This window comes from Esox lucius, chromosome 11 (assembly GCF_011004845.1).
Source record: "Esox lucius isolate fEsoLuc1 chromosome 11, fEsoLuc1.pri, whole genome shotgun sequence".
NCBI classification, from domain to species: domain Eukaryota; kingdom Metazoa; phylum Chordata; class Actinopteri; order Esociformes; family Esocidae; genus Esox; species Esox lucius.
Window position 1 is genome coordinate 46,953,258 of NC_047579.1, and position 12,909 is coordinate 46,966,166.

The following is a 12,909-nucleotide window of genomic DNA, read 5'->3' on the forward strand; positions in this document are numbered from 1 at the left end:
TTACTCTCTTACTGCACAGGGGTGAGACAAGGGGGAAGGAAAGGGGGAAGAATGTGGGGGTGTTGCGCGTGTGCACGCGGGTCCATACACATGTGTGTTGTCTAAATTAATAAGAAAAAAAGGTAGAGAGAGGTACATCAACAACCACTGTTTCTTTGTGGGTCAGTAAATGTATGAAAGCATGAAAGAGAGCAGAGGGTGAAGGGTGAAGGGTGAAGGGTGAATGGTGAAGGGTGAAGGGTGAAAAGGTGAAGGGTGAAGGGAATAAAGGGGGACACGATAAAGATCAGGGGTTATAGCAACGGTGTGTACATAGGCAGAGAAGTGTGTGATAATCTGCCATGCAGTGTACTGTATGTAAGTCTTTGTCCTCACAAGTCATTTGAAGAATGGCCTTCTCACTGGGAGAGGAAATGTAGAGATCAGGATCCTTGGCAACAGAACAGTTCCATCTGGGCCTGGGTTAGAAACAAGATGGCTCTGTGTGAGTTTGTTACAGGGGAGAGAGAAAGAGACTCTTATCCCACGTCCGACCTCCACCAGTCCCAGCCTAGCCCGGCCCCATCTAACCCCACATAGCCTAGCCCAACTTAGCTCACACCCCACAGTATAGCCTAGCTCAGCCCCATCTAATCCCACATAGCCTAGCCCAATTTACCTCACACCCCAGCTAACCCCAGCTAACCTGGAGCACAACACTTAGCCCAGTCCAGCCCAGCTCAGCCCCATCCCCAGCTAACCTGGACCACCCCACTTAGCCCAGTCCAGCCCAGCTCAGCCCCATCCCCAGCTAACCTGGACCACCCCACTTAGCCCAGTCTAGCCCAGCTCAGCCCCATCCCCAGCTAACCTGGACCACCCCGCTTAGCCCAGCTCAGCCCCATCCCCAGCTAACCTGGACCACCCCGCTTAGCCCAGTCTAGCCCAGCTCAGCCCCATCCCCAGCTAACCTGGACCACCCCGCTTAGCCCAGTCCCGCGCAGCAGACCTGAGGCAGGGTACACCAGGTGTTCCGCTGTCACCAGTCCTGCCAAAGCCAGCTGGGATGGGGAAAAAGACAGCTACTGCCGGCCAATACAGAACATGACTTTCAGCAAGACAAGGGGGAAGGCGGCACTCCGGTCAGAAACACACATGTAGTGTATCAACCAGACTTTCAGAGGGGGGGTGGGGGTGGAGGGGGGGGGGGGTGATGATACAACAGGTGTCATTCGGGTGAGCCAGTGGGCAGCCAGTGCACACTGGTTCAAAGGAACTATAGGGGTTAGGGGTTGTCATGGATATGTTCCAGATTCAACGTTGTTGTGAGATACAAGGCAGGCCTCTGGGTGAGACGAAGCATGCTGGGTACACTGGACTACAGCTCTATCATAGATCACAACACTGATCGCAGATGCCGCAGTCCCCTAGACTCAACTCAAAGAGCTGTTCACTATTGCACAGCCATTTGTGATGAATGGAAAGAGGAGAATCCCTCAGCCAACTCTGGAACTTGCCTCCCGACCTCGTGAGATTCTCCTGGCTGCATAGCGTTCACACCCCCACCCCCTTGGAGTCCATTTTTAAGAGTTAGCAGAGCCTTCTTCAGAACATGAGAACATGCTGTACTAGGCCAAGTGCCCGGGGCAAGCTGGAGACAGGCGCTAGACATTAAACCTGCCTCCTCCTGCCCAGCCTTTTTACCCCCTCCACCTCCTCCAACGCTCTCCTCTTCCCTCTGCCAACAGTCCTACTCCTCTCCACTCCTAACTTCTCCACCTATCTCCTTCCTCCAACTCCTCTAGTGCTCTCCCGTTCGTGTCTGTGTCAACCACCCTACTCCTCTCCACCTCTCCCTCCTCCACCCAAATCCCTCCTAAAACTCTCCCTCCTTCATCCCCCTCCAGTGCTCTCCCTCATCTCTCTGCCGGCAGCCCAATTCCTCTCCACTTCTGCCTCCTCCACCTTCTCTATTGCTCCCCTCTTTATGTCTGTGCCAACCATTGTTCTCCTCTCCTCCTCCTCTCCCTCCTCCACGTCTTCCTCTTCCACCTCAGTTTTTCCCTCCAGCCTCCCTTTCTTCCAACTCCCTCCATCTTCCACAACTTCTGTCTCCTCCATCCCTCCATACTTTCTTCCCTGCCATCCGTTGATCGGCTGTTATTGAGCAGGCATTTAGCAGACACTCCCTTAGAGACCAATGACCTCATCACTGGGCAGGAAGTCAGGGTCTTGTGTTCCTCCTCTTGTGAATGTAATCCCACACTTCCCTCAATATTTTATTCGGGAAAGGGGTTGAGGGGGCTGGGGGAGTTAGGAAACCAGAGGGTGTACAGGCCTCTAACCCAAATGAGTTTTAGTGGTGTTCATGATTAAATTATGACTAGTGTTTTAACTACATTAGAATCTAGATCCTGGTCCAGGTGTCCGTCACAGTGGATCTCTTCTAGATGGCACCGTGGAAGTAAAACCATGTAGTGGAGGAAGGACTGAAACAGAGGAATTTCAACGAGACATAAAATATGAACTGGAACAAACAACAGATGATATTAAAACATGCTATAGGCAGTATATGTGTTTCACTGAAACCCAAGTCAGGCTAGTTAATCATCAATACGTTGTATAATCAGGGAGAGACCTGAAACGACTGGAAGCCTTTCTCTCCCAAGTCAGTTGAGGAACCCGGCTACTTGCACTTTCGAGCCAGGTTGCTAATGCAGTATTCTGATGACTTCAGAGGAAACCTTAGGCAATACTTGGGCAATGCTGAATCAACTATTACCCAGCTGCTTCTCATCAGACAGCAGCAACACACCCAGCTGGACAACCGCCAGATCAACAGAGGAAAGCAGGGGGGAGATTTCACTCCACACCTCATGCACAAGAACACACACACAAAAATACACACGCACACAAAATCACTGACAAAACAAAAACGATGAAAAGCAGAGAACACTGTATGACATTTGATGTCTGGGAGGTGTTTAACACCAAACCCAGTGGAAGTGTTTTGATTCACATACTACGTGACACACAGTAAGTAGATTAAAATAGAATACAGCTTCATTGGAAAACCCAAAGTTGTCCTTCATACTGAATACTGGTAAATGTTTTTCATCTGAAATGTACCATCAGAATCACAAACATCCTCTAATACAATCAAATGGTTAAATCCAAAAGGATTATAGTGTTTTATTGATTAATGATAACAGCCTATGGATAATATTTCTTTAGGTGGAATTCTACCCCAGAAATTACTCATTTATTTTATTCAGATTAGAAGCAGGAGACCTTGTTTTAGAGCATTGTGAGGTAAATCAACATAATCAACATTGTATAATTGTCTTATAAAATGTTGGGTGCATGTTTGAAGATAAAGAGACATATTCAACAGCTTGTCGTGCCACAGTGTGCCACAGTGTGTGTTTTTTTCCTTTGTGAAAACCCACAGGCAGATTGCGATAGATACGTTGATGCTTCCTCCAAGAATGTCTCAGCCAATCCAAGTAATATTACACAACTTGTGAAATCCGGCAGACTTCAGCTGGACCCCACGCTACACATTTACCATCAACACAACCGTGACCCCACGCTACACATTTACCATCAACACAACCGTGACCCCACGCTACACATTTACCATCAACACAACCGTGACCCCACGCTACACATTTACCATCAACACAACCGTGACCCCACGCTACACATTTACCATCTATATAACCGTGACCCCACGCTACACATTTACCATCTATATAACCATGACCCCACGCTACACATTTACCATCAACACAACCGTGACCCCACGCTACACATTTACCATCTATATAACCATGACCCCACGCTACACATTTACCATCTATATAACCATGACCCCACGCTACACATTTACCTTCTATATAACCATGACCCCACGCTACACATTTACCATCTATATAACCATGACCCCACGCTACACATTTACCATCTATATAAACATGACCCCACGCTACACATTTACCATCTATATAACCATGACCCCATGCTACACATTTACCATCTATATAACCGTGACCCCACGCCACACATTTACCATCTATATAACCGTGACCCCACGCTACACATTTACCATCAACACAACCGTGACCCCACGCTACACATTTGCCATCAACACAACCGTGACCCCACGCTACACATTTGCCATCAACACAACCGTGACCCCACGCTACACATTTGCCATCAACACAACCGTGACCCCACGCCACACATTTACCATCTATATAACCGTGACCCCACGCTACACATTTACCATCAACACAACCGTGACCCCACGCTACACATTTGCCATCAACACAACCGTGACCCCACGCTACACATTTGCCATCAACACAACCGTGACCCCACGCTACACATTTGCCATCAACACAACCGTGACCCCACGCTATACATTTACCATCTACACACCATCTACACAACCTATTTATTGATTATACACTTATTGATTGATTGATTGTTTGTTATTTGCTAAAATCCTACAATGCATCTTCAAGTGGTCGTACATGACATTCTGTTTACTGGGTGAGGCGATAGGTAGCTATGGGGTGCCAAAAATGCCAAACTCCCTTAGCAAGCAAGTTTATTTAGAAAGCACAATTTATACATATAAGCAGTTCAATGTTCAATTTTTTTTTTTTTTAAAAGCAATAGAATTAAATCAGTCAGATTGTTACATTTCTCTAAACCAGCTGTCTCCAGGGGGACTGTACATGAACTTCAACACGCCGTTATCTCAATTCTTGCATTCCAATGCTAGGATGAACCATTGCATCAATGTCTTACTTGGTTCTCTCCAGGGGGACATTTATGCCATGTCTGTGCATGCATTTTATATTCATCCTCAATGAATAACAGTTACCATAACTTTTTACTGAACCACCCCGGTATATCAATCCTTGCACTCCAGCGCTTGGATAAATTAATCAGTCCTTTTGTGAGATAATACACTAGATCGATGTCTAAACAGCAGCACAAGAACTTGCATTATCCGTCATCAGCAGATTGTTACATTTAGAGGTTATTCCTCTGATAGTGCCAGAACTTGCATTACGATTGGTAAAAGATAGCAAAATAGGCATGTAAAAACTAAATAAATCAAAGAAAGAAAGAAATATAAAATACATCATAAAATAGGACGTCAGAAAGCACCAAAATGAAATGAAACAGAAGATTGATCTTAATAAATTAGGCAATTTCTATTAAAGAAATAGCTACGTGCCTGAAAATATTGTAAAGAGACCTGTCTGGAAAACGAGGAATGTGTTTTTTCCTCCCATGGACAGTGAGGAGGATAATTGTCGGTTGAATTGTGGGGTCACCAGGGCCCCAAAACTCTAACTAGATGTCACCTCCATGCCAACAATCTATTTTGACATCTTGCCAGAAAAAAAGCCTCTAATCATCGAGACAAATGTCAGTGCCTGGTGTTTGTTAAACGTCATTGGAACTTCTTTGGAACTGGTCCTATGGTGAGATTAGATTAGTACATTCCAAATATGTCCCATTTCATTTACTCAACCCAACTTTTAGGTCAGATAGTATGAAAGCCATTGGTCATTACAATTTGAATATGATTGCATTAGTAAAGTAATATTTTCAATAATAATTTTTCTATATAAAATGTATACATATTGTGCAGCCAAAGGGTTAAGCCTGTATAAATCGTTACCTTATCAGCAGATCAAGCCTACAAGACAACATGAGAGAGAATAATGAGAGGGACAGAGAGAGCTGTGAGGTTCCCACTATTGATCAGAGCCTGTGTTTCATTCAGCGTGGTGTTGTGAGCTGAGAGCTGAGAGCAGACATTCACATCAGATCGATTCTGCATAGTGAGAGTACCGGCAACAAGATCCTGTGGAATCACTTCGCATGCAAGTGCAACCTGACAAGAACAAAGTCATCCAGACGTGCACACCCACGCAAATAGAATTTCACACGCCTGAATTTCCTCCTACCCTCATTCTCCAGGGCAATCGGCAGTAAGTCTGTACACGTTTGTTGCCGGCAGGTTTGGCCTTCTACTGCTGGGGTCCAAACACACACTGCCTCTCCGGAGGACTGAGCCGAGGCCTGGCCACTCCCGCCCACAACACACAAAGCCTGAAGCACTGCCAGGAAGCAGTAAACAGCAGCTTCAAGGAAAGGAGAATAACAGACAGAACTTTCCCAGTAGAGGGAAGCAGGCCAGGGAACTAAGGGGGAAAGATGGTGGGGGGGGGCGGTAGACACTGTTCACTGAGAGGCTGGTGAGTCTGAGCGCACTGCCTGCAGGGACACTGGTGGGTCTGTGCCCAGATGCGAGGGAGGGATGGAAACAAGAGACAGTAGGATACACTGTGTCTGAGTCCCTGCCAATCTCCCCAGTCATTCTCATGGTCCTTCTCTGTCGCCTCTATAACACATCTGTCATGTTTCCATTTCCATGGCACTGCTCATTCTGACACACACACTACTGAAGGGCATTCTCACACACACACACACACACACACACAGAAGTCGGTGGAACAGAAGGCAGCAGCAACATGCTCCTTCACTCTCTATCTCTCAGAGATATGCTAATTGCAGAGACACAGTCGTGCAGTGATAAGGAGAGACAATAAACACTGGGCGTCATGTTTTAGGAAGTGAATGTCATCAGTTCCACAGAACCAGCACTTTCTGCCTTTTTTTCAACCGCTCATGTGAAGTCTTTCACTCTCTCCCGCTCAGACTCTCTCTCTGTCTGTCTGCCTGCCACGGTGAATGTAATGACTAAGATAGGAACCAGCTAGCAGACTGGGAGGACATTCAGATACACTATGAACTCATCTCTTGTACAAAGAGAACATTCAGACCCACAGCCGAAAATGAACTGCCCTCCCTCACACATCCTCAGACCAGGATGTCGCAAGACCAACCATTGGCCAAGCGGGGGGAATTAAGGTTTCGTACATTTTTACCTCTTACTGGCAAGAAACCAAGCGAGGCACTTACTGCCATAAGATTGTCCAATTATCATAACCCCCCTCGCTGTCTAATGACATTATCTGATATGCCGGAGTGCTGGTCAGAATCAGGTCAAGGAGGCAGGAGAATAGCACAGGAGACGTCAAGCCGAGAGCCACGAGTGTCACTAAAGGTTCCTGATGGAGTAAATAACGAGGAGGAGACAGCGGGGCCGGTTTTAGTGAGGGAGGTAAGGCGGGAGCATTTCCATGTGAGAGCAGGGTCAGAGGGGGATTGGCAGCAAGAGATAAGCGGTCGCTGGGTGCCTGGTGCCTCCAAGGTCACAGAAGTCAGACAGAGGGCAGAAACAAGGGAGGGGGGGGGTGTGGTTTCAGGTCTGTTTAGGATAACTGAAGTGCGTCTCTCTGCTGGAGTTGTTCCTTGGTGGAGTGTGCAGGGCCGTGCATGCTTAACATAGGGCTTGTTCACATTGTGTGAGAGAGAATAAAACGTTAGATAGAATTGTCTACGTTTGCATAATCATTTCCATTGCATTTGCATTTACAACTCCGTTTCCAAAAACGTTGGAACGCTGTGTAAAATGCAAATAAAAACGAATGTTAATGGTTAGCAAATCATTTATGCCTGTATTTTATTGTACGTAGTACAAAGACAATATATCAAATGTTGAAACTGAGAACTGTTATTGTTTCTTGAAGAATACAGCTCTGGAAAAAATGAAGAGACCACTGCACTTTTTCTTTCCTTTCCAAAAAAGTCGAAAAGGAAGGTTTTGAGTGAGGAACAGAAGGGTTAAAATTAAGAGACCACTACAAATTGAACGCTTCTGTTCCTCACTCAAAACGTTCCTTTTTGACTTTTTTGGAAAGGAAAGAAAAAGGTGCAGTGGTCTCTTAATTTCTTTCTGAGCTGTATATGCCCACCTTGCATTTGATGCCAGCAACATGTTTCAAAAATGCTGGGACAGGCAACAAATACTGGAAAGGTTGTGTAATGCTAAAATCCTGGTGGAATATCACACAACTAATTAGCTTAATTAGAAACAGGTCTGTAACAAGATTGGGTATAAAATGAGCATCCAAGAGAGGATGAGACTTTCTGGAAGAGGAAAGATAGGGTGGGGTTCACCACTCTGTGTAAAGGCTGAGACTGCGTGGGCAAATAGTACAACAATTTAAGAATAACATTTCTCAATGTAAAATCTAGTTTGGGGATCTCATCCTCTATGGTACACAATATAATTTAAAGATTCAGAGAATCCGGAGAAATCTCTGTATGCAAAGGACAAAATCAATATTGGATGGTCTGGATTAAAACCAGACACGATTCTGGGGACCTGTCACCCATTGCAAACATTTGGCTTATAATTAAACAAAAAATATGACAGAGGGAACCCTGAACTGTTGAAGTCCTTTATCAACCAAGAATGTGAATACATTTCACTTTCAGAACTACAGCAATTGGTCTCCTCAGTTCACAAACACTTACAGTTTAAAAGAAGAAGTGATGCAACTCAGTGGTAAACATGCCCCTGCCCCAACTTTTTTGAAGCTTGTTACTGGTGTAACGGTCCTACTCAGACCCAGGTCCTCTGGCATGGGAGTCGCGTTCGCTAGGAAGGAGGCTAAAACAAATGGGCTCTAACGTTTGTCACTAGAGGCTAAACCCATGGGCTCTAACGTTTGTCAGTAGAGGCTTAAACACATGGGCTCTACCGTCTGTCACTAGAGGCTAAAACACATGGGCTCTACCGTCTGTCTCTAGAGGCTAAAACACATGGGCTCTACCATCTGTCACTAGAGGTTAAAACACATGGGCTCTACCGTCTGTCTCTAGAGGCTAAAACACATGGGCCCTACTGTCTGTCACTAGAGGCTAAAACACATGGGGTTGTACATTGGCAGGTTTGAGAAGCACCATTCAGAGAAGCACTACTTTTAGCAATCCTAGCTAGTTACGTGAAATCTGTTATTTTCTGGTCCAGTGTTCCACGGCCTGGACGAAAACCACACTGTTCCTCCTACAGTTGGAACACACCCTCCGGTCCCCTTTCTTAAAAAGAGGGACTACCACCCCGGTCTGCCATCCCAGAGGCACTGTCCCCGACCGCCACGCGATGTTGCACAGGCGTGTCAACCAAGACAGCCCCACAACATCCAGAGACTTGAGGTACTCAGGGCGGATCTCATCCACCCCCGGTGCCTTGCCACCGAGGAGTTTCTTAACCACCTCTGTGACTTCAGCCCGGGTGATGGACGAGTCCACCTCTGAGCCCTCATCCTCTGCTTCCTCAATGGAAGACGTGACGGCGGGATTGAGGAGATCCTCGAAGTACTCCTTCCACCGCCCGACGACATCCCCAGTTGAGGTCAGCAGCTGCCCACCTCTACTGTAAACAGCGTTGGTAGGGCACTGTTTCCCTCTCCTGAGGCGCCGGACGGTTTGCCAGAATCTCTTCGAGGCCAGCCGATAGTCCTTCTCCATGGCCTCACCGAACTCCTCCCAGGCCTGAGTTTTTGCCTCCACAACCACCCAGGCTGCAGTCCGCTTGGCCTGTCGGTACCCGTCAGCTGCCTCAGGAGTCCCACAAGCCAACCAGGCCTGATAGGACTCCTTCTTCAGCTTGACAGCATCCCTTACTTCCGGTGTCCACCACCGGGTTCGGGGATTGCCGCCTCGACAGGCACCGGAGACCTTACGGCCACAGCTCCGAGCGGCCGCTTCGACAATGGCGGTGAAGAACATGGTCCACTCGGACTCAATATCTCCAGCCTCCCTCGGGATCCAGTCGAAGCTCTGCCGGAGGTGGGAGTTAAAGATCTCTCTGACAGGAGACTCGGCCAGACGTTCCCAGCAGACCCTTACAGTACGCTTGGGCCTGCCGAGTCTGTCCAGCTTCCTCCCCCGCCATCGGATCCAACTCACCACCAGGTGGTGATCAGTTGATAGCTCCGCCCCTCCCTTCACCCGAGTGTCCAAGACATAAGGCCGCAGGTCAGATGAAAGTCAGGGGCTTCCTAGTGGTTTGGGGCCCCCAGCGGTCGGGGGCCCTAAGCGATCGCTTATGTCGCATATGCCTAGAACCAGCCCTGTTAGCATGGCAGGTTCAAACATCCGAACACAGACACTAGTGGGCAGTAAATTCTGCTCAATGCATCGTCAATGCGTGATGTTGAAGGTTTGGTCATTGCCATCAATCTCAGTATCTTTGATGACAGGATTATTATAAAACATTTGCCTACTTTAGGAATGTCATTGTTTTCAAGCCCCTAGTGTAAAACATCCAAAACAGTAAGAATCCCCAGTTCAACTTTGACCGTCATTGTGGTAGCAGGAGTGAGGTGCACTCAATCAATGCAATATTATCAGGACGTTTCCATTGCAATTTATGAATGTGTTTAATAACAGATTCTCTCTTCATCCGGGCACACGCTTTGGGACAAAGTGCCTGGACCAACGGAAATAGCAGCTAAACAGACCTGGGATTGTTTCCTAGCGAGGCTTTCTCCCCATTAATCACAGATCAAGTGATATGTCACAGAACATGCTCCCAGCTGGCATCCAAGGTGAAGCGAATTGGTGAAAGAAAGAACGAGGGGCAGATCTCTGTTGAAAACTCCCTGCGTCCAATCATAGCCTTTGTTGGTGTAATACGCACTTCCTATTGCTAATGGGATTATTGCAATTACAGTAACTTACAGAGAACACTGCTTGAAGCGAGTGGTGCAAGAGAATCACGAAGGCAGAAAAACTGCCAAGCTAACATTTCAACCGTTCAACACAGAGCATTCTGTGCATGTATCATCATGGTAATTAGCATGGCTATATCAAACGTGTGCATTACCCTGCTGGTTGCACTGACACGTTTATGTGTTATAATCTATTTGCCATCTGCTTTTAGGTGTTGGAGGATGTCATATCAGACAGCCCAAATGGGGGCCCGATCTACAGGTAGTCTGTCACCTCAATCCCTCTTCAGTGTCCAGTCCTGTCTCCCCAACGCCTGGTGGTGCACCCCTGACCTGCAAGCGCCTCGACTTCCTCCCTCCTCCTCCATCCAGCACCAGTGGCCCGATGAGGACGATGGCTGGGGATCCTTTCAGCACTGCCATTCCACATTTCAATGGACCTTGTATTGTTTTTTATATCTTAAATAAATGTGTAATGTTTGCATTTGGTTTATTTACTTGCCAAAGATACATTCACCAGACACGTATCTAACTTTATTAGGTCTGTGTATTAGGTCCATGTATTTAACTTTATTAGGTCTGTGTATTAAATCCATGTATCTAACTTTATTAGGTCTGTGTATTAAGTCCATGTATTTAACTTTATTAGGTCTGTGTATTAAGTCCATGTATTTAACTTTATTAGGTGTGTGTATTTGGTCCACGTATCTAACATTATTAGGTCTGTGTATTAAGTCCACATATATAACTTTATTAGGTCTGTGTATTAAGTCCACATATATAACTTTATTAGGTCTGTGTATTAAGTCCACATATATAACTTTATTAGGTCTGTGTATTAAGTCCACATATATAACTTTATTAGGTCTGTGTATTAAGTCCACATATATAACTTTATTAGGTCTGTGTATTAAGTCCACATATATAACTTTATTAGGTCTGTGTATTAAGTCCACATATATAACTTTATTAGGTCTGTGTATTAAGTCCACATATATAACTTTATTAGGTCTGTGTATTTGGTCCATGTATCTAACTTTATTAGGTCTGTGTATTAGATCCATGTATCTAACTTTATTAGGTCTGTGTATTAGATCCATGTATTTAACTTTATTAGGTCTGTGTATTAGGTCCATGTGTTTAACTTTATTAGGTCTGTGTATTAGGTCCATGTATTAAACTTTATTAGGTCTGTGTATTAGGTCCATGTATTTAACTTAATTAGGTCTGTGTATTAGGTCCATGTATTTAACTTTATTAGGTCTGTGTATTAGGTCCATGTATTTAACTTTATTAGGTCTGTGTATTTGGTCCATGTATCTAACTTTATTAGGTCTGTGTTTTAGATCCATGTATTTAACTTTATTAGGTCTGTGTATTAGGTCCATGTATCTAACTTTATTAGGTCTGTGTATTAGGTCCATGTATTTAACTTTATTAGGTCTGTGTATTAGGTCCATGTATCTAACTTTATTAGGTCTGTGTATTAGGTCCATGTATTTAACTTTATTAGGTGTGTGTATTTGGTCCACGTATCTAACTTTATTAGGTGTGTGTATTTGGTCCACGTATCTAACTTTATTAGGTGTGCAGATTAGGTCCACGTAGGCCACGTCACAATAATTTCATTGTGCAGGATGATGCTTTGTTGTTCAGTGCATTTGACAAATAAACCTTGAAACTAGTTTTGAGTAGGACACCCTTTTGCCTCCATCTGGGTCAAAGTTAGACATGTGTGTTCAGAAATGCCCTTCTGCACACCAATGTTTGTAGGTATTTCAGTCCTGTAAGCTTAACTCAAACAGCCATACTGTGGTCGTAGTTGCTTAGAGCCCACATCCTCCCCATTCTAATGTTTAATGGGACAATAACTAAATGAACTAAACTACACAACCATGTCTGCATGCTTTATATATTGAATTGCAGCCACAGAGGTATCGCCCATAGGAAGCAAACATGAGCCAGCTAGTGTGGCTTGCCAGCTTGTCTCCACTCTCCTGGTCGCAAATCCTCATGAGGTGTGGAGTGGTGGACAAATGTAGCGCTGATGTACCATATCGATGACTGATGTCCATCCCTGTAGTTTCTGTGGTACAAAGGTAGTTGTTGAGGGCCACAAAATCCAGATAGCTTTGCACAGTTCTGTGATGATTGTCCAAACTGTGGAGAGTCCTTGCTCTTGGCTATTTCTCCTGCTTTCTGAAGCAATCCGCTGTCTCAAAAACCTGATGCTTGCAGCCACCTTAAAGGTGTAGGA

General features: G+C 45.5%; 1 long non-coding RNA gene across 1 annotated transcript; it reads left to right on the plus strand.

Annotated features, from left to right (window-relative positions):
- Positions 1-6,972: 6,972 nt before the first annotated feature.
- On the plus strand, positions 6,973-12,337 carry LOC109616289. The gene is made up of 2 exons (XR_002197401.3): positions 6,973-7,192; positions 10,865-12,337. It is a non-coding gene; the product is annotated as an uncharacterized LOC109616289 (long non-coding RNA).
- Positions 12,338-12,909: the final 572 nt, after the last annotated feature.